Below are 24204 nucleotides of genomic sequence, written 5' to 3' on the forward strand. Positions count from 1 at the left end.
TTGTTGCCAATTACAAGTAAGGTCTGTTTTCTGAAATTAGCCAAAGGCAAGTTAAGATTTCTTGGGGACCCTGGGCCTCAAGAGCAATGTCACCATAAATGACTTTACAGTGTATGGAGGGATGATATTTCAGAAGCCAATATTACATTTAGGGAGTGATTAAAATCTTCATTCAGTCACCTGTCTAGCCAAATGGCAGTAGCCATGCAGGAAAAGGATTACAGTCAACTCACGTCCATTAGGGCAATGGCTCAAACGCTATCAGTTTGGCCTCAGTGAGGCTTAATCTGATTTAGAGAGGGGAGAACAGAAACACAGTGAGAGCAGAGAGGGAAGGGAGAATGAGAATTCTCCCCAGCGCCCAAGGCCTTTCTGGTTCATTCATTTCCATAAGGATTTATAAAGTACCTGTCGAGTTCTCATTACTGTGGCAGGATGGGAGGGTGCAGGACAGGGAGAAAGAGTGAGCAATGCCTGCGGCTGGAATGTGGGGTCTGGCAAGGAAGACAGATTCACTGAGGAAGCAGACAAAGAAATTGTTAAGTTTGCATTAGCAGAATTTCTTCAGAATCATCTAGGTACCTGGAACTATTGGAGAAAGAAAGAAAAATGACACCTGGTACTTACCAGGGTCTCTGTGCTTTGAGTGGAGTGTTTGTTTTGTTTTGTTTTGGTTTGGTTTATAATACAAACACGATAAGTGTTTGTATGGTTTGTATGGTTATGGTTTTCACGATAAGTCTAATGTGTGTATACTATGTTTACTCCCGTCTTTCTGATGAGAAAAGTGAGGTCCAGAGAAGTGAAGAAACTTGTGTCAAGATCATCATCAAGAGGAGGAGCAGGCGCATACATACCCACAGTCAGGCCCTAGAGTGTAATGCATGTTCTTATCATTTATTTATTTCATTCACTTTATATCCTTGTACCCCCTTCCCTCCTACCCTCCCAATCCCACCCTTTTTCCCTCCCTCCTTTCCCCTCCTCTCATTTTTCTCAGAAAAGGGGAGCTCCCTTTCCCATCCACCCCAACTCGTTAAGTTGTATCAGGACCGAACTTGGCCTTTTCCCCTGTGGCCTGTCAAGGCAGTCCCCCCCACCCAGAGGAAGGTGATCTAAAAGCTGGCAAGTGACTCTGTGTTTGATACAGTCCTCACTTCCCTTACTAGCTTACCCACTTGAAGCCTAAGCCTCCCATCTGTTATGTTACATCTTTGTAGGGGGCCGAGGTCCAGTTCATGCATGCTTCTTGGCTTCAGTCTCAGCAAACCCCTCTGGGCCCTGGTTAGTTGGCCCTGTTGTTTTTCTTGTGGAGCACCCATCACTTTCAGGCCTTTTTCTCTTTCCTCCCGCTATTTCCCAAGACTCCCCATGCATTGTCCAATGTTTGGCTGTGAGTCTCATCTGTTTTGAGGTGCTGCTGGGTAGAGCCTCTCAGAGGACAGGCTTCTGTCTGCAAGCTTAACAGAGTGTCTTTCATAGTGTCAGGGGTTGGCACTCTCTGATAGGGTCGGTCTTTGGTTGGGGCAGGCATTAGCTGGGCGTTCCCTCAACCTCTGCTCTATCTGCTCTATCTTGATTCCTGAATATCTCATAGACAGGGTAAATTTTGGGTTGAAGTTTTTATGGTGGGATGGTGTACCCCACCCTCTATTAGGAGACTAGTCTAGGTAGAGGATGTCCTCTTCTGTCTCTCTGGTCTCTACTACTGTGAGTCTCTGCTTGAGTCTCTCTCATATCCTCCCAGGACCCGACCCTGACTTAGGTCTTCAGCTGGTCAGAGAGATGCCCCCACCTTCAGTTTTTCTTGCCTCTTGCCATTCCTCTCCTCAGGTTTAATCTCCACCCTCTTAACTCTCTGTACCCCCTTTTCTACCTTGTTGCCTCTCTTCAGTCTTTACCTCTGTCTAATCAATCTCCTCTTCAGTGTGGTGATTTATTTTTATTAATTACACTTTATTCACTTTGTATCCCCCCATAAGCTCCTCCCTCCTCCCCTCCTGGTCCTACCCTCCCTCCCCCTTCTTCACGCATGCCCCTCCCCTGATAGGGGAGGTCCTCCTCTCCTTCCTTCTGATCTTAGTCTATCAGATCACATCAGGAATGGCTGCATTGTCATCTTCTGTGGCCTGGTAAGGCTCCTCTCCCAAGGGGAGGTGATCAAAGAGCAAGCCAATCAGATTATGTCAGAGACAGTCCCTCTTCCCATTACTATATAACCCACTTAGACACTAAACTGCCATGGACTATAGCTGTGCAGGGGTTCTAGGTTATCTCCATGCCTGGTACTTGGTTGGAGTATGATTCTCTGGGAAGACCCCTGTGTTCAAATTTTCTGGTTCTGTTGCTCTCCTTGTGGGATTCCTGTCCTCTCCAGATCTTACTATTTCCCACTTCTTACATAAGATTCCATGCACTCTGCCCAACAGTTGGCCATAAGTCTCAGCATCTGCTTTGATAGTCTGCAGGGCAGAGCCTTTCAGAGGCCCTCTGTGGCAGGTTCCTAGATTGTTTCCTGTTTTCTTCTTTTTCTGATGTCCATCCTCTTTGCCTTTCAGGATGGGGATTGAGCATTTTAGTCAGGGTCCTCTCTCTTGATTTGTTTCTTTAGATGTACAGATTTTAGTAGGTTTATCCTATGTTATATGTCTATATGAGTGAGTATATACCGTGTGTGTCTTTCTGCTTCTGGAACAGCTCACTCTGGATGATCCTTTCCAGGTTCCACCATTTACCTGCAAATTTCATGATTTCCTTGTTTTTCATTGCTGAGTAATACTCCATTGTGTAGATGTACCACAATTTCTGCATCCATTCTTCAGTTGAGGGGCATCTGAGCTGTTTCCAGCTTCTGGCTATTACAAATAAGGCTGATACAAACATGGTTGAGCAAATGTCCTTCTTTTGTACTTGAGCCTCTTTTGGATATATGCCTAGGAGTGGTATAGCTGGATCTTGAGGAAACACTATTCCTAGTTGTCTGAGAAAACACCAAATTGATTTCCATAATGGTTGTACACGTTTACATTCCCACCAGCAGTGGAGAAGGGTTCCCCTTTCTCCACAACCTCTCCAACATGTGTTGTCACATGAGTTTTTGATCTTGGCCATTCTGATGGGTGTAAGGTGAAATCTCAGGGTCATTTTGATTTGCATTTCCCCAATGTTAAGCTGTACTATAGAGCAACAGTTATAAAAAGTGCATCATACTGGCATAGAAACAGAATGGTGGATCAATGGAACCCAACAGAAGACCCAGAAATAAACCCACACACTTATGGACACCTGATCTTTGACAAAGATGCCAAAACCATACAATAGAAAAAAGATAGCATCTTCAACAAATGGTGCTGGTCTAACTGGATGTCTACATGTAGAAAAATGAAAATAGATCCATACTTATCACTCTTCACAAAACTGAAGTCCAAGTGGATCAAAGACCTCAACATAAAACCAGACACATTAAATCAGTTAAAAAAAAAAGTGGGGAATACCCTTGAATTCATTGGCACAGGAGACAACTTCCTGAACAGAACACCTACAGCACAGGCTCTAAGAGCAACAATCAATAAATGAGACCTCATGAAACTGAAAACTTCTGTAAAGCAAAGGACACCATCATCAAAACAAAACAACTACCTACAGATTGGAAAAGAATCTCCACCAACCCTTTATCTGACAGCGGGCTAATATCCAGTATATATAAAGAACTAAAGAAGCTGAAAAGCAGCAAACCAATTTTAATCTTTTAATCCAATTAAAAGATGGGGAACAGAGCTAAACAGAGAATTCTCTATAGAGGAATATCGAATGGCAGAGAAACACTTAAAGAAATGTTCAATGTCAGTGTGGTGATTTTTAAACCATTACTTTCTCCAAAGGAAACAATCAGTTGAGGATTTATATTTTCCTGGGAAGAGCAGTTGAGTTAAAGCTAGAGAATAGGAAAATGACAGCAAGGCGTACGTGGTGGTGATGTTAGGCAAGATCACACCTGAACTTATGTCCATGCAGGGAGGCAGAGACACTTCCAGGGCAGAGGAAAAGGAGGGGAAAGGGAGATCTCAAAGGCCGGCAGCTGTCCAGGGAGGAGTTGGTGAGTCTGGCTTCCCATGTGGATGGGGACAAAGAGAGTTCTTGGAAACTACCTGACTTGGACTGAAAGTATCAAGTGACCTTCAGCAAGCCATCTGACCTCTATTAACCAGTTTGTCTTAAAAAAAAAATGGAATGAATGGTGCTAGCAGAAGAGGGAGGTCTCTCACACAATATGGAATCCATTTATTTCTTTTAAAATGCCACTTAAGCATGAATAGTGCACCATGTTTGGAGCAGGTGTTTGGACAGTGAACAAGAGTAGCATGGCCCTGCCTTCCTGAGCTTGCATTCCGGTAGGAAGAATAAGGAACAAGCAGACACAGTAACTACAGCTCACGACAGAAATTTTTAGTAAAACCGGAAGCTTCAATTATTGTCCTTTATGATACCTGGGATGATGTCTGCCATGCAGGAAGTAGCCAGTGCATGTGGCTTTCCTTTTCTGTAGTGTCAGGTTTTGCCGATGTAGGATACAGCACAGGAGATGAAGCCATAGTGCCTGGAACATTTGCTTTCTTTCTTCTTTGCTTACAAAGATTTCCTTGATTGAAGCTTCAACATCAGGGATGGTAGGGAAAGCCTTCTTCTAAGGCATGTGTTCATCAGTCATGGTATCCCACTCACCTTGCCAGGGTCTGATTCAGAAGAAATCATATGACTATCAAAGTGATGAGATATAAATGCTACAGAGTTTCTTCTCCTAAAACATTGAAAGAAACAAAGCTACCCCAGGAGAAAAGGCCTTATTCCCTCCTGTTGCCATGTGCAGTTGAAAGTGTGTTAGTTTTCTGTGGGTCTTGAGGGGCCAGCCTCAACAGAGAGCCAGTGTGCTGAGCGTGACAGGGGAAACTAGAAAGAGCATGTGTTCAGGATTCCTGCTTGAACATCACCTGGAGACTACTCCATGGTAATCATATCATATGACCAGATGCATCATAGCAACTATTCATTGGAGAGGTTTCTTTTGACTCATTTTAGTTCACAATGTCAGGGAAGGCATGGTGGCAGGAATGACTCCCATCAGGACAGCAGAAGTGTGAGGTTGTAGCTCATTCACATGGTGGCAGGCAGGAAGCAGAGAGCACAAGACTGGAACCTTGCCCTTCAAAGGCCCGACTACCATGACCTACTTCCAGTAACCAAATCTTTCATCTCAAAGACTTCACAGCTTTCAAAATAGTGCTACGAGCTGGGGACAGGCAACCCTAATATGAACATGTTCTGAAATCAAACCATAAAACATTTCATAATACATTTCAAGTTAGCAGAGATTTTTAAAAATGCCGTTTTGGGGGCTGGTGAGATGGCTTAGTGGTTCAGAGCACATGCTGCTCTTGCAGAGGACCTAAGTTCAGTTCCTTGTACTTACATGGTAACTTACAACTGTCTGTAAGTTCAGTTCCAAGAACCTAGCTCCCTCTCCCGACCTCCACAAGACCAGGCACACATTGTTATATAGACATACCTATAAGGAGGCAAAGCGCGTGGCACACATGGGATAATCAGGCATACATTCATGCAGATAAAGCATTCACATCATTCACATAAATAAAATAAAAATTAATATTTTTTCCAATTACTTGGGAGTGGGTGTTTTTTTCTTATCAATAGCCAAAGCTTTACAATTAATTGATGCCTACAATTTGAGAACTGAGAAATCACAGGAACTGGGTTTGGTTCTTCCTATGTGTTGCTGATATTGGAGAAAGAGGAAAGTAGGGCTCACTGACGCAGGAGACCATTCCCATATTTGGCAGAAACTTTCTTGGAGTCAAGTAGAGAAACTCTTTCTGTTCTCAGGCTCTAAGTCTCTCTGGAGGACTCTACTCTGTTCCTCAAATGTGGGCACAGACACTTTAAGGAATTCCCCTGGGCAATGCTCCGGGACCCAGGAGGCCCCAGACTGAGTTCATGTGTCTCACGGACAGCAGCCAACTGTTGCACTATGAGTTGAAACACCAGATTAGAGCTTTAAAGGATAGGCTATAGGCACAGGCACTGCTATTTTTTTTTCTGGTGACCACAGACTTAGTAGAACAAATGTCAAGGGGATTAATAAATAAGTGGATTGAAACAAAGAAAGGTATATCTTAGAGTCATGCAAGCATGACTTGAGGTTTAAAAACACAAACAGGTGAGTACAGGGCGTGGGGGTAAGGTACCTTGATACTTTCTATGTCTCATAGCACGGACTGACTATATTGAAGGAGCTGCCTTTTGGGGATATAACTTTATCCAGAGCCTTGCCACTAACCATTAAGACAATTACTGGGCTTTCATGGAACATGCTCTTACATAGGCTGCCTTTAGTTCTTTGGGTGAAAACAGCACCAAATACGGTATAATCAAGACACGCTCTCCAAGTCTTTTCTGATCCCAGTTGGCATCTTTAGTCTGGAATAATCAGAAGGAACTATGATCTTCTATGGTGCAGTTGGTGGCCTTTCCTAAAGCCTTTTTTTTTTTTTCACCTGATCTGTTCCCCTCTACCTTCAGGGTACCTCACTATGTGTGAGACTTAAGTGGAAGGCCATTAGCAGTTTTTCTAGACCCCTAGTCTACAGTGAACTAAATCTCACATTCTTTATCTGCATACGGTCAAGTGTAGTCTACCATGTTACATCAGAGACACCATGGTAGTGTAGAGCAAAGCCTGGTGGAGCTTGAGCCCTTTCTCCAGGAGGATGTTTATGCTAAGAGGCTATGCCAAATATTTTTATTTTCTTTCTTTTAATCTCTGGGTGCTTTGGAGCAAAGCTGCTATGATTTATTTATCAAGTTTAGATTCTGACTCCCTTTCCTCAGGGCTAAAGACAGAATATGGACAAAATGGTGGTGATTCTGCCAGGCAGGAAAGGACTTGTGTTCCCTGCAGAGCTGCCCTTCCTTGAGCTGATAGACTCCCAAGGCAGAGGTCAGTACTGGCTGGTGTTTTCATAATCCCCTAGGGTAAAACTGATAGCTCCTCAGTTATACAGTGAGTGGAAAATGGACATTTGATCTTTCTCAGGTCTGTATGATGATTGTGAACTAGTCTCCAGGAAATGCTAGCCTGACAAAATAAGAAAGAGAGAGCCCACGTCTCTCCCCTGCAGGCCAGCGTAGAGTGCTGAAATGATTCATCAGGACCCCTCACCTTTTTCCACAGTTGTACCGGAGGGATGCTCCAAGTGTCTCTGAATTACAGGACTTTGATGAACTTTTAAGGAAAAAGGCCAGCTTTGCCAGAGCCTATTGCTGTGTTTTCTCTAAATCAGGGCAAATAGCATTACTTCTCCAAATGTTGCTATTCTAATGAGATTTCTATTTACCCACAGAGGCTACTCTTCAGCAAGATGCAGCTAGAAAGTTTATGCTACAGACAGAATAATCTGCTCTGCTGAAATGTGATTTGCTGCAGAGGGCTCTTTGGGGTTTGGATAAAGGAGAAAGATAAAGGTGATGACTCCTAGTGGTTTTTGGTAACATGATTACCACCAGAGACTAGAATTCCCCCCACAAACTCTGTCTCTCCCACTCTCTCATCTTGTGAACGAGCTGAAACAAAACTTTTTCAAAATGGAAAGCTGAGATGATAAATGTATGACCGGTGCTTGTCCACTGTTCTGATCGCATGTACAGGCCAGTACACAAGACCACTTGGGCATTATCATGGGCAGCCTGGTAAGCAGGGAAAAAGGTTTCTTTCTCCTACAGCCTATCCTCCACCACCCGGTGGAGTACATTGAGCTCTAGAGATGCTACCAATGTACTGGCAGGAAGCAATTTGTCCAAGATACAGCTGTAAAATTCAGAAAAACTAAAAGTAAATTTGGCTCTAAACCTCTAGGTGCTCAGAATGTTGTGTTGTGGTTTCAGGCTGTGGAAAGAAGTTGTTTATGAGTACAGTGCATTTACATCACTCTTATGTGTTACATAGTTCAATGTCAATGCTGTAAAGCAGGCCCAGGAGTTCTAGATTGCACCTCACTCTGATTGTTTCACATTTATAGAGCTCTCTCTTTATGTGCTGGGATGTTTGGGGTCTCAGAAGAGGAATCTGGACACAGTCTTTGGGTTCAACACAGCACAATGAATGCTTCCTAGACAAACTCTAAGCCTGGATTAGAAGGCTTCCCATGAGACGCAGGCTGGGCTTGGGTACTATATGGGAGCTGCCTGTGGCTGAAGATTGAAGAGACTCTATTATGGACTTGGCCTTCGAGCTACATCAAGAAGGGTGTGTCAGGTTTGGACAGAAGGTGGAGGAGGAAGGGCACTTTTGATGGGAGGTACCACATAAGTAAACATAGGGAGATGCATGCAGGGAACAGGTGCCTTTTCAAGGACAAAAGTCATGTATACATATAGAAGAGAAGAAAATAGGGTGAAAATAAAATATGTTACATGATCCTTTTCATCCTTATGTTCAGGGCCTTTTGACTTTTTTCCAATGTGGGCATACCTAAGATGGCATGCCTGGAAGCTTTCTCAAGCTTTCTCTGCAGTTGGCCTCACTAGGTTAAGTTAGATAAGGGCTGTGTGTCCCCAAGCGGGACAGCCTGGAGGAGGCTGGGAGGAAACATGGCCCTAGCTTCCCATCTGCTGCACCCGCTGCTGACATTCACTGTCTTGGGCTCTGCCGTCTCTCCCTCCATCCTCCAGGAGCCAACTACATGCTAGTTTCCCAGGAAATTAGTTCTCGATTTCCTTGGCCAGAAATGGCTTATTTTCTGGAACATTGACTTCCTGTATTCCTCTGGGATACTAAGGGGATTCTCCTACAAATGGTGGAAAACCCCAAACCATTAGCTGTGCTCCAGTTCCCAATTTTGTTTGGTCTCTGAGTCGATTCCTGTAAGAAGTTCTTATTGTGGATCCTAAGTCAACTGCCAAAGCTGGACTTAACACGCATAAGATGCGATCAACAGAGGAAGCTGACGGGGTCAGATGTTGTGGCTCTGAACTTGGAGTCAGAACTATTGCCAATGCAGCTCATTGGGATGAGAGTATGACGGCCTTATTCCAGCTCTACCAATTAGGGGTCTGGAAAGAGTGTGTCATTCTTAAAACTCAGAGTTCCCTGGGGAGGCTTAGAGACTAGGATTGAGCACAATCTCAAAAATAAGTGTCTCGGGCTGCAGAGCTGGCTCAGCAATGTAAAGACCTTGTTGCTTTTACAAAGGACCCAGGTTCTTTTTCCAGTTCCCACACTGTGGCTCACAACCATTCATACCTCCATTTCCAGGGCCTCTGTGGGCACTGGGCATGAAATGGCACACATATATACATATAGGCAAAATTCATGCATATAAACTAAACTAAACTAAATTTAAAAGAGTAGGAGTACTGGGCTGGGAGGATGGCTCTGCCACTAAAGCACTTGCTGTGCAAACTTGGACATGGAGAGGAGAGTCACCTCGTCTTTGGTAGACTGTCCACTCTCCAGTGGAGGCCCCATACCCTTGTAATGTGGGAAGCATTCATTGGTCTCTGTGAGTTATAAAAATGGAAATGAAGTTAGTGGGGACTGTAGGGAGATCCTGGGAAAGTTGGAGGGGTATAGTTGTGGGGATGGATATGATAAAAAATATGCATGTATGAAGTTTCCAAATGATACCTGAAAATATTAAAGTTTAAAAATATGGTGGCCTGTGCCTGTAACCCCAGCACCAGGGAAGTGGACAGGAGGAACCCTGAGGCTTGCTGCTCAGAAAGGCTAGCCAAATTGGTGATCTTCAGGATCAGTGAGAGACCTGTCTTTAAAAAATACAGTGCAGAAGTAAGTCATTGAGGAAGACAACTTAATGTTGACTTCTGGCTTGCATATCCATGAGCACACACATGTACACACGTAAACACACACTCATACTCAGTTCTCCTTATCAATGGACTAGAGAGTATTAAAACCCAATTAACTGCCTTTCTTTGTCCCACACCCAGTTTCTCCTGAAGGATAGGTTTGAATATCAACATCACACAACTGTGATTCAGAACACTAGAACACATCTTGCTGTGTGTCTTCAGCTTCATCTACCACTCGCTTTCATCAACTTTGTGGCTTTTACACACATCCTTCTTATCCATCTTCTCCACCTTAATTTCATTCAGTTGCTGTAATAAAACACCCTGACATAGAGCAACAGTAGGGGGTGTTTTTATTTTAGCTCATGGTTCCAGGGTACAGCCCATAATAGCTGGGAAGCCAAAGCTTCAGGACTTAAAACAACTAGTTACTTTGAATGCACAGTCAGGAGCAGAGAGAAGCAGGTGTCCTTGCTGGCCTGGATTTCTCCACTCACACAGTCCCCACCCCCTCCATTCACACAGTCCCATCTTGGGGAATAATGCTGACCAGAGTGGAATGCGTATTCCCACATTGATTAGTCTCATTAAGACAGTCCCACAAAGTTGTCCATAAGCAACTCAGTGAGATGCCATGGGCAACCTCTGGGTTGTGTCAACATGACAATCAAAGATAACTACCACATGCCCCTTCGTACCTTTTTTCCTACAGCCACAAACCAGCCACAAGCATTATTTGGATAACTGCAACTTCCGGTATTTTAGGAAGTTGCTATAAGCCCACAGGCAGTGGAGTGTGTTTTGTTTATCTGGTACAGACTCTCACTATGTTGTAAGCTGGGCTGGCCTTGAACTCATAGCCGGCCTCCCTCAGCACCCCACCTGCAGAGCAGCATCCCGCTTTTCCCCCGTTCTTCAAGCCACAATGTGCAGCTGGTCAGGGTCTTCAAGTGGCGGAGGTGGCCTCACAGTTCAGGCAAGGGGGTTGGAAAACGTGCCTCCTCAGCTGCGTTTCTCTCCACCTTTGATGACCACATGCCCTGGGCTTTCTCCAAGGTTTAAGTAGACTATGGTTGCTGGCCTCTGCCTCTGTCTGCATCCTCACTGCTCCCTAAGGCTGTTCGTCAACGCTTCAGTCCACGTTTCATAAGCATGGCTTATTTTTGTTTTTGTTGTTACTGGTTTCTTTCTGCTCAGCAGTTAGATTGTGTCCTTCTCTTACACATTTTAGGAAAATCTGGATTTCTTTGGAATTCTTATCACAGTTTATAATTAGACATTAAGAAATGACAAAAGGATATTTCTTGATTTTTCTTTGAGACTCAGACTCTAGAAGTTTAAAGCGCCATGTCTAAACTTGAGAGATGGTGTCTTTTGGCACTGAGTAGTCACTCAATGAACATTTATAATAAATGAGCTAAGTAGCTGATAAAATAATGAATAAACAAGAACCATGTCTATAACTACATCACAAAAGCAAGAGCTAGGTCCTGGAAGAGAGTGTCTTAATAAGGCTAATTGTTGGACTGTGTCCTGTCTTGTCTCTCTTTTTTCTAGAATTTTCTAGACCAGCCAAGTTTGGCTGGCTGCAAAGGATATGTGCATGTCAAGTTGTGGAAAGGGTTTAGGCCTATCCTTTGGGATTATGTCCCTCTGTGGATACTTGAGGATTATTTCCTGTGATTTGGCTTATACAAACGGCCCCGGTCAGAAGTCATGCCTTTCTTTATACTGGTAAACTGTGAGAGGTAGGTCTGAGTTTCAGAAGGACAGGCTTGTAGACTTCCTCTTTAGAAAGCTTATCCTGACTGGTTTCCCCACTTCAGCCAATCAGCATTGCACTTCTTACATTTGTAGTGTGCTGAATTTGTGTATTTGACCTGACAGTGCTGACCACACGTGACCTGACCATGATGACCACATGTGACCTGACAGTGCTGTCTCCACCTCCAGGATGGTGTGAGCCAGTCCTCTTCTCTAATGTTCAGCTTCCTCCTCATGCTCTGTCTCAGCTCAGCTGTGGTACCGAGGACTCCCTGAACTCTCCTGCTTTTCTAATTCATGTTTGGTCAAGCTTTCTCCATGGCCCAGAAAGCTCTGTGAGTTTCTTCCTGTGGTCTATCCTCCTCAGGCTTTAGGTCTCTGTCTGGAGCCTGGGATGAGGCAGTGGAGCATCAGCCCTTCTGTGCTCTAGTCCTTTAGCCTCATGAGAGAGAAATGATACAGAGAGCTGTGGCTAGAGGCAGCAATCTGCTATCTGTCTGGCCCAACTCAGGGAAGATCCCATTTCTCTCTGGTGCCTTTATTTTCTTGACAATAAATCTTTGTTAGCTGCTTGGCTAGGCAAGGCATCTCACTGGACAATCCAGCCAGAATGCCTTCATTAACGCTGGTTTTGGTGTTGGAGGGTTGAAATGCCTAGTCCTTCAAGATTCGAGTTAACAGATTCAAGTAGTGGTATGGAACCATTCGTTTGGTTTGGAATCCTATCCTTTCATGCATTTGACAAATGTTTATCGCTTTTCTGACAATGAACTGTGAGGAACATAGAGTGTAGCACAAGAGGGAGACAGGAGGGCAAAGATGGATTCACTGGGCTCAGAGTGCTCGGGTCTATAACATTCATTGACATGGAACATTCCTGCATCTACCCGATGTTGCAGCTGAAGTAATGATTATGGAGGGCTCGGCCTGGGTCCTGAAAAGAAGTAAACATACACTGGCCTTGATAACAATCACTGTGAGAATACCTACTATGCGCTAGACACTTAGGGGTCAGAGCAAATGCTCACGTCCTCATGGAGCTTATAGGATAAGGAGAAAGATGACACACCAGTGTTGGTGGCACTATGGAACATAGTTCCTGCTTTGGAGGAGCATAAACATCTATGAGGGGCAAATGAAATTATGGGCCATGATACTCGAACCTTCCCCCAGGATGTTTGTGGCCTGAGGACTTGCACTGTAAGGTCTTGGAGGGTAAGAATGATGCTTTGTTTTGCTCTCAGCTCCAACTCCTGGTTTTCTGTGTGTACGGATGGGTTTTTCATGTTAACTCCATGATAAGGCGAAGGCTACCATGAGTGAAAAGGAAGCCTTATGGCTTAGAGAGGCTCCTGATGCCAGAGGAAAGTTGACTGTAGTGTTGTAAGGCAGACCTCACCACATGTATTCATTAATCCATTTATTTCTGCGGTATAGTTCCTGGTCACAGCTTCATCAAAGCCGATGGTGAACATTTCTTTTCCCTATTATAGAAATGGGGACTCTACTCTGGAGGACATGAGGGGCTGCTCCTTCCAGACCCACTTGGGATTGCTACGGAAGCCGTCTCCATAGGGACTGAAACATGGGCCTCAGAAGTCAGGGGAGTTGTTCTTTCGCCTGCAGGGTGACTGTATATACTGTGACAGGGTTAGGGGGCTGCTGTCTCTGGCGAGGAAAATCAATATCAAACGTCAGCATCTGACCTGCAGGCCGCACCATTCGTCTCTGTCTTCTACATCAGATGTGCAGGAGCCGGTCACATGTGAGCACAGGAGTGCTAATACTGCGCTGACCTGGCAACTGGCCAGCTCACTACTGTGCAGAACAGTAACTTCTTTAATTATAAAATTCCTTCCTTGTGGACATAGTGCAAGGACTGGTTTTCTAGAAAAAAATGTTTGGAGAAACCTGCTTTATTTTTGGTTTGCTGTAGTTTCAGATGAAGACCCCCAGAAAGATATACTCTGGACCAAAAGGCTGCTTCCAGCCCAGTAACTTGTAGAGCCAGTTCTTAAACCAGCTGGCTTCTTAGCAGCAGTTTCTTAAAAAGGTATGTGAGGTGCACTGAGCACCCCCAGGCTGTAATGCTATAGGTTTATCCTAAGTTCCGGGTACTTGTAACCGCTCAGATCATTTTGATGTGAAAGCCTGCCTACACAGGGGCCTAGAGAGATTTACTTAGACTCAGAGAGGACTGGAGAAGGTTCTGGATCTATGAAAGACTAAAGATCTCAGCCCTGCCATATTAGGTGATCTCAGTTGGTTATATCTAGCTGGTCACTTGCCCCCCTCAGAATGTGGCCTTCTCTCCCCACAGCTTCTTCATAAGTGGCTTCTTTTTCCTCTTCACACTCACCTCTAATTGGTAATTATGTGCTAATGGCCCTCTTGGGGAGGAGGGCAGGACTCCTTTGGTTATCTGCAATTCACATGCATTAGGACGCATTAAGGAAACCCCAGGAATAGCATCGCACACTCAAATCTGCCTCCGAGAATCCCTCACAGCACTGAAATCCCATGCAACCTGCTCAAATACTGTTCCAAAATATTAGGCTTCAGAGGAGAAGCTGGCTGCTTCAGAAAATCTCCCTGTGGGACGGAGTTTCATAATGCTAACCTGTGTTCACAGGCTAACTGCCAAAAGTTTTGGTGGCTGAACAAACCAGTTTTCTCTAATTTCACTCCCAACAGGACATTGTTAGGACTCATTGAAATTAAGGAATGTTTTCAAGTGAACGTAAGTTAATTTGTGATAAAGCATGATTTGAGAAAAGAATCTAGGGAAATGACGTAGGACTGAGAACAAGAGGATATTGAAATGCTTTCTGCACAGATCAAAGGAGTGGAACCAGTTCTAACTTTGGAAAGTGCTTTGGCAGTGCCACCCATTCTGCATCAAGATGCTTCTCTGACAGCAGTTTTCACAGTTCTCAAAGGCAGGAGCAGCACGGACAAGCAAGGGCATCAGAATGTAGCTTCTTGGGTTCTTAGGCTTGTTTTCCAGATACTTATTTTGTTAGTTTTCCCCAAAAGTTCACACATGAAATAATGGGTTTCATGATGGTGTTTCATACATGTTTTGTTCTAATTCATCCCCCTCCCCCATTGCCCTTTCCTGTCCTACGTGCCCTCCTCTTCCTGGCTCCATTTCTCCGTGAAAATGACACTCTCTTTCATGTCACATGTACTTTTTAATTTCATATAATTCTTGCTTTCTTAGGTTCTCTTTTTTCATGGTTCCACTTCTAGTTCTCTCTTGCGCTCTGTCTCTGTCCCGCTCCCTCCCCCCTCCATACACACACACACACACACACACACACACACACACACACACACACACACAGAAATCAGAGAGACATTCATACTTAAATCCACACTACAAGAAATCCTATGTAATATTTGTGTCTGAGTCTAACGTATTTGGCTTAATATAATGATTTCAAGTTTTCCATTCTCTTCTGAATGTCATGATTTCATTTATCTTTATGATTGAATAAAATTCCATTGCAGATATGAACCATATTTTATCATCTATTCATCTGTTGATGGATGTCCAGGCCAAATAATTCCTTTTCTATTGTAGCTAGTGCAGCAGAGAACATTGATGCACACTTGTCTCTGTTGACTTGGAGTTTTTTGCTATTCCTAGGCCATATGGTAGTTCCATTTTCAGTGTCCATTTTTGTTGTTTAACAACCCAAACGCCTCCATATAGGGTTCCACAGTGGCTGCACATGTTATGTCTAACAATAGTGTTTAGGGTTCTGCTTTCCCTGTACCAGCATCTGGTTATTTGTTCTTGATAATCAGTGGTTACTCTGGGTAGTGATTTGGAACTTCAAAAGAATTTTAATTTTCATCTTCCTACCAAATTCTATGAAGCCTTTGAAAAATAGATGACACTCAAGTTCCTAAAACTGTTCCATAATATAGACTGGGTGAGATATCACTGATCACAAATCAGCATTGTCCTCATATCCAGCTCTGATAATGACACAACAGAAGAGTAAGGGCGTGAGCCATCTTCAGGTCCTCAGGCTTCTTTACTTCTAAGTGGCTTTTAAGGGAATATTAACAGGTGGATGTAATTGTGGGGATGTTTTTCTAGAATTTGACCCATTTCGCATTTGGAAAACTTGAAATATTAAGGATTATACCTGTCTATATATTCAGGGTGAATCTCCAAATCCAATGATCAATTTGATGCTGACCTCTCTGTTTGATTCATGTCTATTTCTTATATTACGAGATTGAGCAAAACAAGATATGATGTGATGTATTGATAGCTCCAAAGTCCATCTTCCGATTAAGGAAAGCAAGTTCACTCTTCATAAACAACAATAAAGAGACATATTGTAGATTACACCCAGACTCTGTGGCGGTGGCTCTCAAGCCCTGCATCCTTTTATATACTTCCTCTTGTGGTAACCCCCACCACAAAATTAATTTCATTACTACTTCATGAATGTAATTTTGCTACTGTAATCATAATGTAAATATTTGATATGCAGCACATCTGATTTGCAACCTCTGTGAAAAGGTTGTTTGACCCCCAGAAGGGTTGCGACCCATAGGTTGAGAACCTCTGCTCTATGGCCTTTTCTGCTCCACCATGCTGTTTTCTCAGGTTCCTTAGTCATAGCGCTGGATGTCAGTTTCCATGGTGCATAGACTTATTTAAGACACTTTTGATGTCTGGTTAACTCCCAGGCTATCAGTCCAGAAAACAGTCTCTGGTTTATTCCCATGAGGTGGATTCTAAGATTGCTTTTTCCCTGGACCTTCTGGGAGAGGGCTGAACATTAGTAGACCACACACACTTCCTTTCCCCAAAAAGTCTTCATTAGTGATGCCAACTTTCCTAAGGGGGAATAGAAAAAACATCCAATTTTGGGGAATATTCAAGCCCTTTCCCAGGCCAGAGTGATCGTTGGGAATTTTCCTACAGGTTACAGCATGTTCTTGGCTATAAGAAATTCTTGATTTTTCTCCCCCTCCTGGTCTCACACATTGTAACCTCCATCTCTGCACCCACTCCCTGCCCTCTAGCCCAGGAAAATCATACATATGAGAGACCCTTTCTAGGATGGCCCTACTCACAGAACGTCATCATGTGACTTCGCTTGGTCCTCACTGAAGCTGTGATGGTTCATCTTTCTGAATGAGCAAGCTGAGGTTCAAGGAGTCTGAGGCTAACAGCCACCAGAGTTGGTTAAGCTAAGGTCAGCTTCAGACTCCCAACTTTGGTGCTCTTTATACTGGCATACTTTTAAGATTCAATGACAATGTATGAAACAGAGAGAAGTCTGGGCAAGCTGAGGAGGGTGGGAAAGTGAAGCTTCTCACAGTTATCCTCCCTTTTATTTCCTGTGTTGTCCCCAGAAAGCCTTCACTGTAGCACACACTGGCCTCAGCTTAGGTTCTGATTGTACCTTTTCCAATTTTAAAGTCAGCATCTTTGGGCCAAGAAAAAAGTGTTAAGGCTTAGGATTGTGATGCATAGAAAGTATTTACAGACCTGCCCCATTAACTCTAGTATCAGAACTATCACCTAGCAATACCTAAGGCAAAGTAGTACAGTAGGAAGGCCATGGGAATTAGAGATTAAAGTCTTATCTATCTATCTATCTATCTATCTATCTATCTATCTATCTATCTATCTATCTATTGGCTTTTCAAGACAGGGTTTCTCTGTGTAGCCTTGGCTGTCCTGGACTCTATTTGTACACCAGTCTGGCCTCAAACTCACAGTGATCTGCCTGCCTAGGCCTCCCTTAGTACTGGGATTAAAGGTGTGCCAGCACCTCCAGCTGAGATTAAAGTTTTAAATGCAAACCATGGCCCTGCCATCTTGTAACTGCACCGCCTCTATGAACCCTGAATTTTTGAGGCTCAGCAACCTTGCTGGTGAGAGGGATTGATTTCTGGCAACCTCACAGGCCATTGGGTGACACCAGAACTGGCACAGGTGGTGGCTCCAGGCTAGTGACCAGCCATATGTATGTGTCACTGTGGTTGTGGCCGCTTTTGCCCTTGAAGTGGTTTGGTTGAAGAGTTTCTCAACCCTTGTAACCTACAAAATAGCTATAGTTTCAAATCCTACCTCAAATTCTAACCTACCAGAGTCCTCACCCAGACCCAGTTAGAAGGCAGCATTAATACCCAGATAACTATTGAGACCCATTGGCGAGGTCCCGTGTGCTTAGTAATTACTGATATTGTTGATGGATGGTCTATGGTATCCAACAAAAAAATGTTTAAATAGTTTAAAAGTAACCAACATCATCTAGAGGAAGACAGCAGCTATCATGATTCTCTCACTGACCTAAGGGAAGAACAAGTTGTGGCTATCATTTTTCTTTCTGTTTTTTGGAAGTCAGAATGGTGCTTGGTGAGTTTGAACCAACCAAGAGGCCCACACTGAGTGAGGTTCGGATGTATGATGGCTCTCACCCCAAAACAAACAAACAAACAACAAATCCAATTTCCCTGAGCATTGCTGTCTGTGATGCTCTGGGATCTGTGAAGCATGATGGAGAGGGACTGAAAGGACCAACAGGCAGCAGCCGGCTGGCCTGAGAGCTGGGGTTTATTCCTTAACCTTCAAGCCATAATGGAGACCATTAGATTGACCTGGGCTAGGCTTGGCTGCTGTGAGAACCTAGTCATTGGGTCTCAACAATAATCTGGACACAAAGGCTGCCTTCCCACTTGGATCTGGGAAAGGACTCTGGGAGCAGGATAGGGTTGGAATTTGAGGTAGGATGTGAAATTGTAGCTATTTTATATATTTCAAGCCAGAGAATCTCCCACTAGCTCCAATACATTTGTAATATTTTAAATATAATATTTTTATTAATTCTTTGAAAAGTTAACACAATGTGTTTTGATCATACAAGCCTGTAGTTCTTCAGTTAGCTCCTCCCAGGACTAACCCTTTCTTTCTGTTTCCTCTATTTTTAAATAGCTAGCATGTCCAATTTGTACTGAGGATATACTAGTAGATGTGAGGCCTTCCACAGGAATGATTGATACACCAGGGCCACACCTATAAAGGAAATTCAAGAGCAGTAATTTTTAGTGTATGCGTGTAAAGGTAATTTACCCCATTTCTTAATTAATTAATTAACTCACTTTACAGCCTGATCCCAGTCCCCTCCCTCCTCTCCTCCCAGCCTTACTCTCTTACCTCCCTCCCCCCATGCCCTCTCTCCTTCCCAGAGAAGGGGAGACCCCCAAGGCATGTCAACTCACCCTGGCACCTCAAGTCACAACAAGATTAAGCATATCTTCTCCCACTGAGCCCAGACAAGCAGTCCAGATAGGGGAGAGGGATCCAAAGGCAGGCAACAGAGTCAGAGACAGCCCACTCCAGTTGTTAGGGAACCAGCATGAAGAATAAACTGAATAAGAATAAACCCATTTTCCAGAAAATTGTATGATGTCTTTGTTTTTAATATCTGAGTTGTACTCTATTGTGTAAATTACCAAATTTTCTTTATCCATTCTTTGGATGAGGGGCACCTAGGTTGTTTCCAATTTCTGGCTATTGCAATTAAAGCTGCTGTGAACATCGTTGAGCAAGTGTCCTTGTGGTATGGTGGAGCAGCTTTTGGCTTACATGACCAGGCATGGTATAGCTGTATCCTGAGGTGGACCTATTCCCAATTTTCTGAGAAACTTCTGGATGGATTTCCACAGTGGCTATACAGGTTTTCATTCGAGCCAGCAATGGAGGAGGGTTCCCCTTACTCTACATCCTCTCCAGTATGTGTTGTCACTTGAGTTTTTCCTCTTAGCCATTCTGAGAGGTGTAAGTTGGAATCTCAGAGTTGTTTTGATTTGTGTTTCCCTGATGACTAAGGATGATGACCATTTCTTTAAGTGCTTCTTGATCATTTGAGGTTCCTTTGTTGATAATTCTGTTTTGTTCTGTACCCCATTTTTTAACTGGATTATTTGTTTTGTTGGTGTTTAATTTCTTGAGTTCTTTATATGTTTTATATATTAGCCCTCTGTTGGATATAAGGTTGAAGATGTTTTTTCATTCTGTAGTTTGATGTTTTGTCCTACTGACAGTGTCCTTTGCCTTGCAGAAGCTTTTCAGTTTCATGAGGTCCCATTTATGAATTCTTGATCTTAGTGTCTGAGTTTTCATGTTCTGTTCAGAAAGTTGTCTCCTGTTCCAATAAGTTTAAGGCTCTTTCCTATTTTCTTTTCTATTAGATTTAGTGTCTCAGGTTTTATATGGAGGTCTTCGATCCACTTGGGCTTTAGTTTTGTGCAGGGTGATAGATATGGATTTATTTGTATTCTTCTACATGCAGACATCCAGTTAGACCAGTACTACTTGCTGAAGATGCTTTTTCTCCCCATTATATAGTTTTGGCTTCTTCCTCCTTTTTCATCTCTTTTTTCATGTTTGAATTTTTAATTTTTTTTGAAATTAAAATATAATTATATGCCAGGTGTAGTGGCACATGCCTCTAATCCCAGCACTTGAGCAGTCAGAGACAGTAGGTGGATGATCTCTGTGAGCTTGAAGCCAGCCTGGTCTGCAAAACAAGTCCAGGACAGCCAAGGCTACACAGAGAAACCCTGTCTCAAAAAACCAATATATATATATATATATATATATATATATATATATATATATATATATATATATATATAGTGAGGAAATTATATATATATTTCCTCTTTCAACACTTTTTTCAGGTACCCCCTTCCCTCCTGTCTTTCAAATTCATGGCTGCTATTTTTATTATACACACACACACACACACACCATATATATATATATATATATATATATATATTCCTTAACCATATATATATATGGTTTCCTTAATAGATTTCATACTTTGATAAATAATTTTTAAACACAAGAGTTAGACAACAACCTTTAGTCAATATGATGCTTTGTTTCCATGTCTTTACAGTTTCAAAATACAAACACTAAAAACTCAATCAATAGCCTTAGAAAGAGTGTCACCCACTTTGAGAAGTGGATCAGTGTCACACACAAACTTATGTCTATGTTCCTGTGGGTTTACATATGTGTGTGGGTATATACATGAGTGTGTGCCCACCTGTGTATGGAGGTCATCTTTTGTTTGTATTTGGCTTTCATTGGCCTGGAACTTCCATCAGGTAATCCAGGCTAGGTGGAAGTGAGCTTCTAGGGATCTGGCTGCCTGCACCTTTCCTCCTGCAGTTCTGAGACTATGCGCAGCACACCCAGCTCCTTATGTGGATTCTGGAGACAGAAACTGGGCCTTCATGCTTATGAACCACTGCTTGACCAACTAAGCTAATTTTCCCAGCCAAATACAAATATTTTCAGTAATTAAAATAAATCCTATTTTCCTACATAACCAGAGTACAGAAAGAAGATGTCTACCTTGAATTTTGTTAAATATGATCAATATGATTTTTTTTTCTATTTTGTAGCTTGGGCCTGCAACGTAGTCCTCCAGGCTGAGCCTCCCAAGTGTAGGGATTTGCAGGTGTACACTGCTATAACCAGCTCAGTATAATTTGTATACTAATGCTTTAAACCTGCTACTGTGAAACACAGGCATGAGGTATAGAGGTAGGTGATGAGGGTTGGGTTTGGTTAGGAATTTACAGCTCATGGTTTTTGGCAAAGCAATTATTATGTGAATGTATAATGAACACATTCTTCAGATTGATGAGAGGGTAAGATTAGGGCCCTGGGGTTGACATTGCATTGTGAGATAATAACTGGCTGAATCACTTTGCAAATTAATATAAAAAGTTTGGTTTTGGCTTATTTTAGAGCTCCTCACTAGGCTGATTCTTAAAACAGTTTTTTTTTTTTAAGGGAACAAGAAACGTCTTGGGAGGTATCTAGACAGGTAATGCTTTGATATTTTGAACTTTGCTTTGAACACGAGGAACACCTTCTACAGATCACCCAAGAGTTTCTTAGACATGGCGGATCTTAGGCTCCAGCCTTGGCCCTTCTGAGTCAGAACCTACAGTTCATAAAACATTCAGTGATTTGGATGCATGGTACAGTTTGCAGAGCTTCTGTACTTCATGTTCTCAGGGATAAATTTTGGGAGCAATAACAGGCTGGATGCTACGTGAGGTCTCTGGAGGCAGATGAAAAAGATGCTGCAGCTTGGCTGATGGTTTAGTTCCCAGATATAAGGGGGCATTAGTCTGTGACTGGCTAACTGTCCTTTTACATAAATGGCTGCCTCCAGGACAGTGCTGTGGGTAAGCCAGAACATGTGATGTAATGTAGAAAGAAAACACTTAGAAAAAAGGAGTATGAAAAAAGAAACACTCATATCTGTTTTTCATTATCAAAATAATATTCCTGCTTTTCATACTTTCTAGATTCCTTTGGGTATTTGGTTGCCACTTTGAGGGTTTTCTTTCTTTTGTGCATATTTAGAAGTAATTTAATGGAAACATTGCTGCATGGGAACAAAAATATTTTCTCACAAAATGTTCTCATTCACTAAGTTGCCACATATTTTTGTTCCATATGGTGCTTCAGAAACCAACAGTGTCTGAAGGCAACTGGCACACAAAAAAGAAGACGTCCATGCTTAAAGAGGCTGTGCAAATTCACAGGAGATAATTGGTACTCAGGTTTTTAAAAAATAATGCTAGACAGCAGCTGAAGCTGGGTTCTTGAAAGTGAGTGCAGAGAAAGTGAAGAGATGACTGTACTTATTTTCCTAACCATCTCTAACAACCTTTTCTCAGGGTACAGAGATGAGTAACTGTCACACTAAAGGATATGCCCTATGGCAGAAGGGGAGGACACAGGACAGCAGGGAGAGACGCCAGAGTGTGGGGGCCCTGGGGTGGGGCAGCATGGGTTTTCTTAGTGAAGCAGTCTTTGTGGGGGCAGGGCTGCAGTTGGATAACTTCTATGGGGGAAGTGGGAAGAAGGTGACTCCAGGACAGAGAGAAGGTGACCCCCTGGGTAGAGTCCTCTGGAAAGCAAACCATAAAGCTGTTTCCCACTTCCTTTAGGTTTCCTTCTTGCCAGTGAATGCCTCTGAGCACCAACATCAAGAGAAGCATCCAGTTCTGTCTCCCATTTTCTCTTTAGCACCACCCAAAGCCCTTCATTGATCCCTGTATCCCATTCCTAGAGTAGATGCCTCCCACATGTTATCAGCATTGTGACCAATAGAATACAACAGAAACAGTGGCACATCACTCCCAAGACTGTGACCCACTGTGTCACTGCTGTTTTGCTCTCTTTTTCTCTAGGATTGTTCTCTCAGTCTAAGCAGGTTGACAAGTCATAGGCAACTCAGTGAGAGCATGACATGGTGTGGGAGAAACTCTGTGACCATGCCCCAGGAGGTAACTTGGAAACAGATCCTCCAGTCCTAGATAGAGCTATTGCAGCCTCATGGGGGGGGGGGGGGCAAAAATCCTACAGAACCTATACTTCCAACTTTCTGCAACTCTGGGCTCCTGAAAGTGCTAAATTTTAAGGTCATTGCTTACATAATTATAAATGTTAATTTGCTATCTAGTATATTATGCCTTTTATTTGTCTATAAGTACAAGTACTTGTTTACTCCCCCCAAGGAGAAGGCGGCTTCCTGAGTGCTTGCTTATTTAGTGCTATACCTTTGGTGCAAATGCCTAGATCCTATTAACTGTCTGATAATCACCTTTTGAATGGAACAAGTCAAGTCTGACACACTAATTTCTATGATTTTTAAGGAAAGGTTAGTGTCTTATACGGGGAGATCTTCAGGATTAAAAACAAAAGAAAACAAAACAAACCTCCCCCAGAACATGACATCTATTACTCTTTTGATATAACTGGATAGGTGTTTTGCAAGTGACAAACTTTACAGCTAACAAAACGAGCTCACCTGTTCTCCTGGAGGACAAGAACCTGGTGATTTAAATCCAACTATGTATCAAAGGATGACAGACTTTCCCTGCTTTGTTTCCACCAACACTGATGGCTGTAGCTCGTGATTGGGACTGACCATCAGACAAAGGGACAATTCACCACAGCTGACTCCAAAGAAACAAGGTCCTTGATATTGTGCATCAAAAAAAAATCATGTCTAATGTCTAATCCCTCTTTTCTGGCTGCCTAGCCTTGGGTTTTGTAGGACCAATGAGAGCTAGAGGGAATATATAGACCACATTTAAATTATAACATAGAAATTCACAAGTCATTCCAAAAGCACTGACCAAAGGAACAGTGTAGAGATGCCCAGGAGAATAAACAGGTGGTAGGCAAAAGGAAACAAAACAGGAATGCATGAGCAGACCCAAAAGCCACATTTCCGTGGTCCACTGCTCAGCTTGACCTACTCAGTGGACCACTGATGGTTATTAGACCCTTATTTCTTACTTCAGCATATTCTTTTATTCTTCTCTGAACATTAGTGCTGTGATTCTGCTGGCTATACCTGTTCTTTACCACCCCGTGTTCAGTAGACACTCAGGATAAACTCAGAACATAAACAGACTTTATTCTTTCTTCTATTTTATTTTATTTTATTTTATTTTATTTTATTTTATTTTATTTTA

This window comes from Psammomys obesus, unplaced genomic scaffold (genome assembly GCF_907164565.1).
Source record: "Psammomys obesus unplaced genomic scaffold, mPsaObe1.curated_primary_1811, whole genome shotgun sequence".
Classification (NCBI taxonomy): Eukaryota; Metazoa; Chordata; class Mammalia; order Rodentia; family Muridae; genus Psammomys; species Psammomys obesus.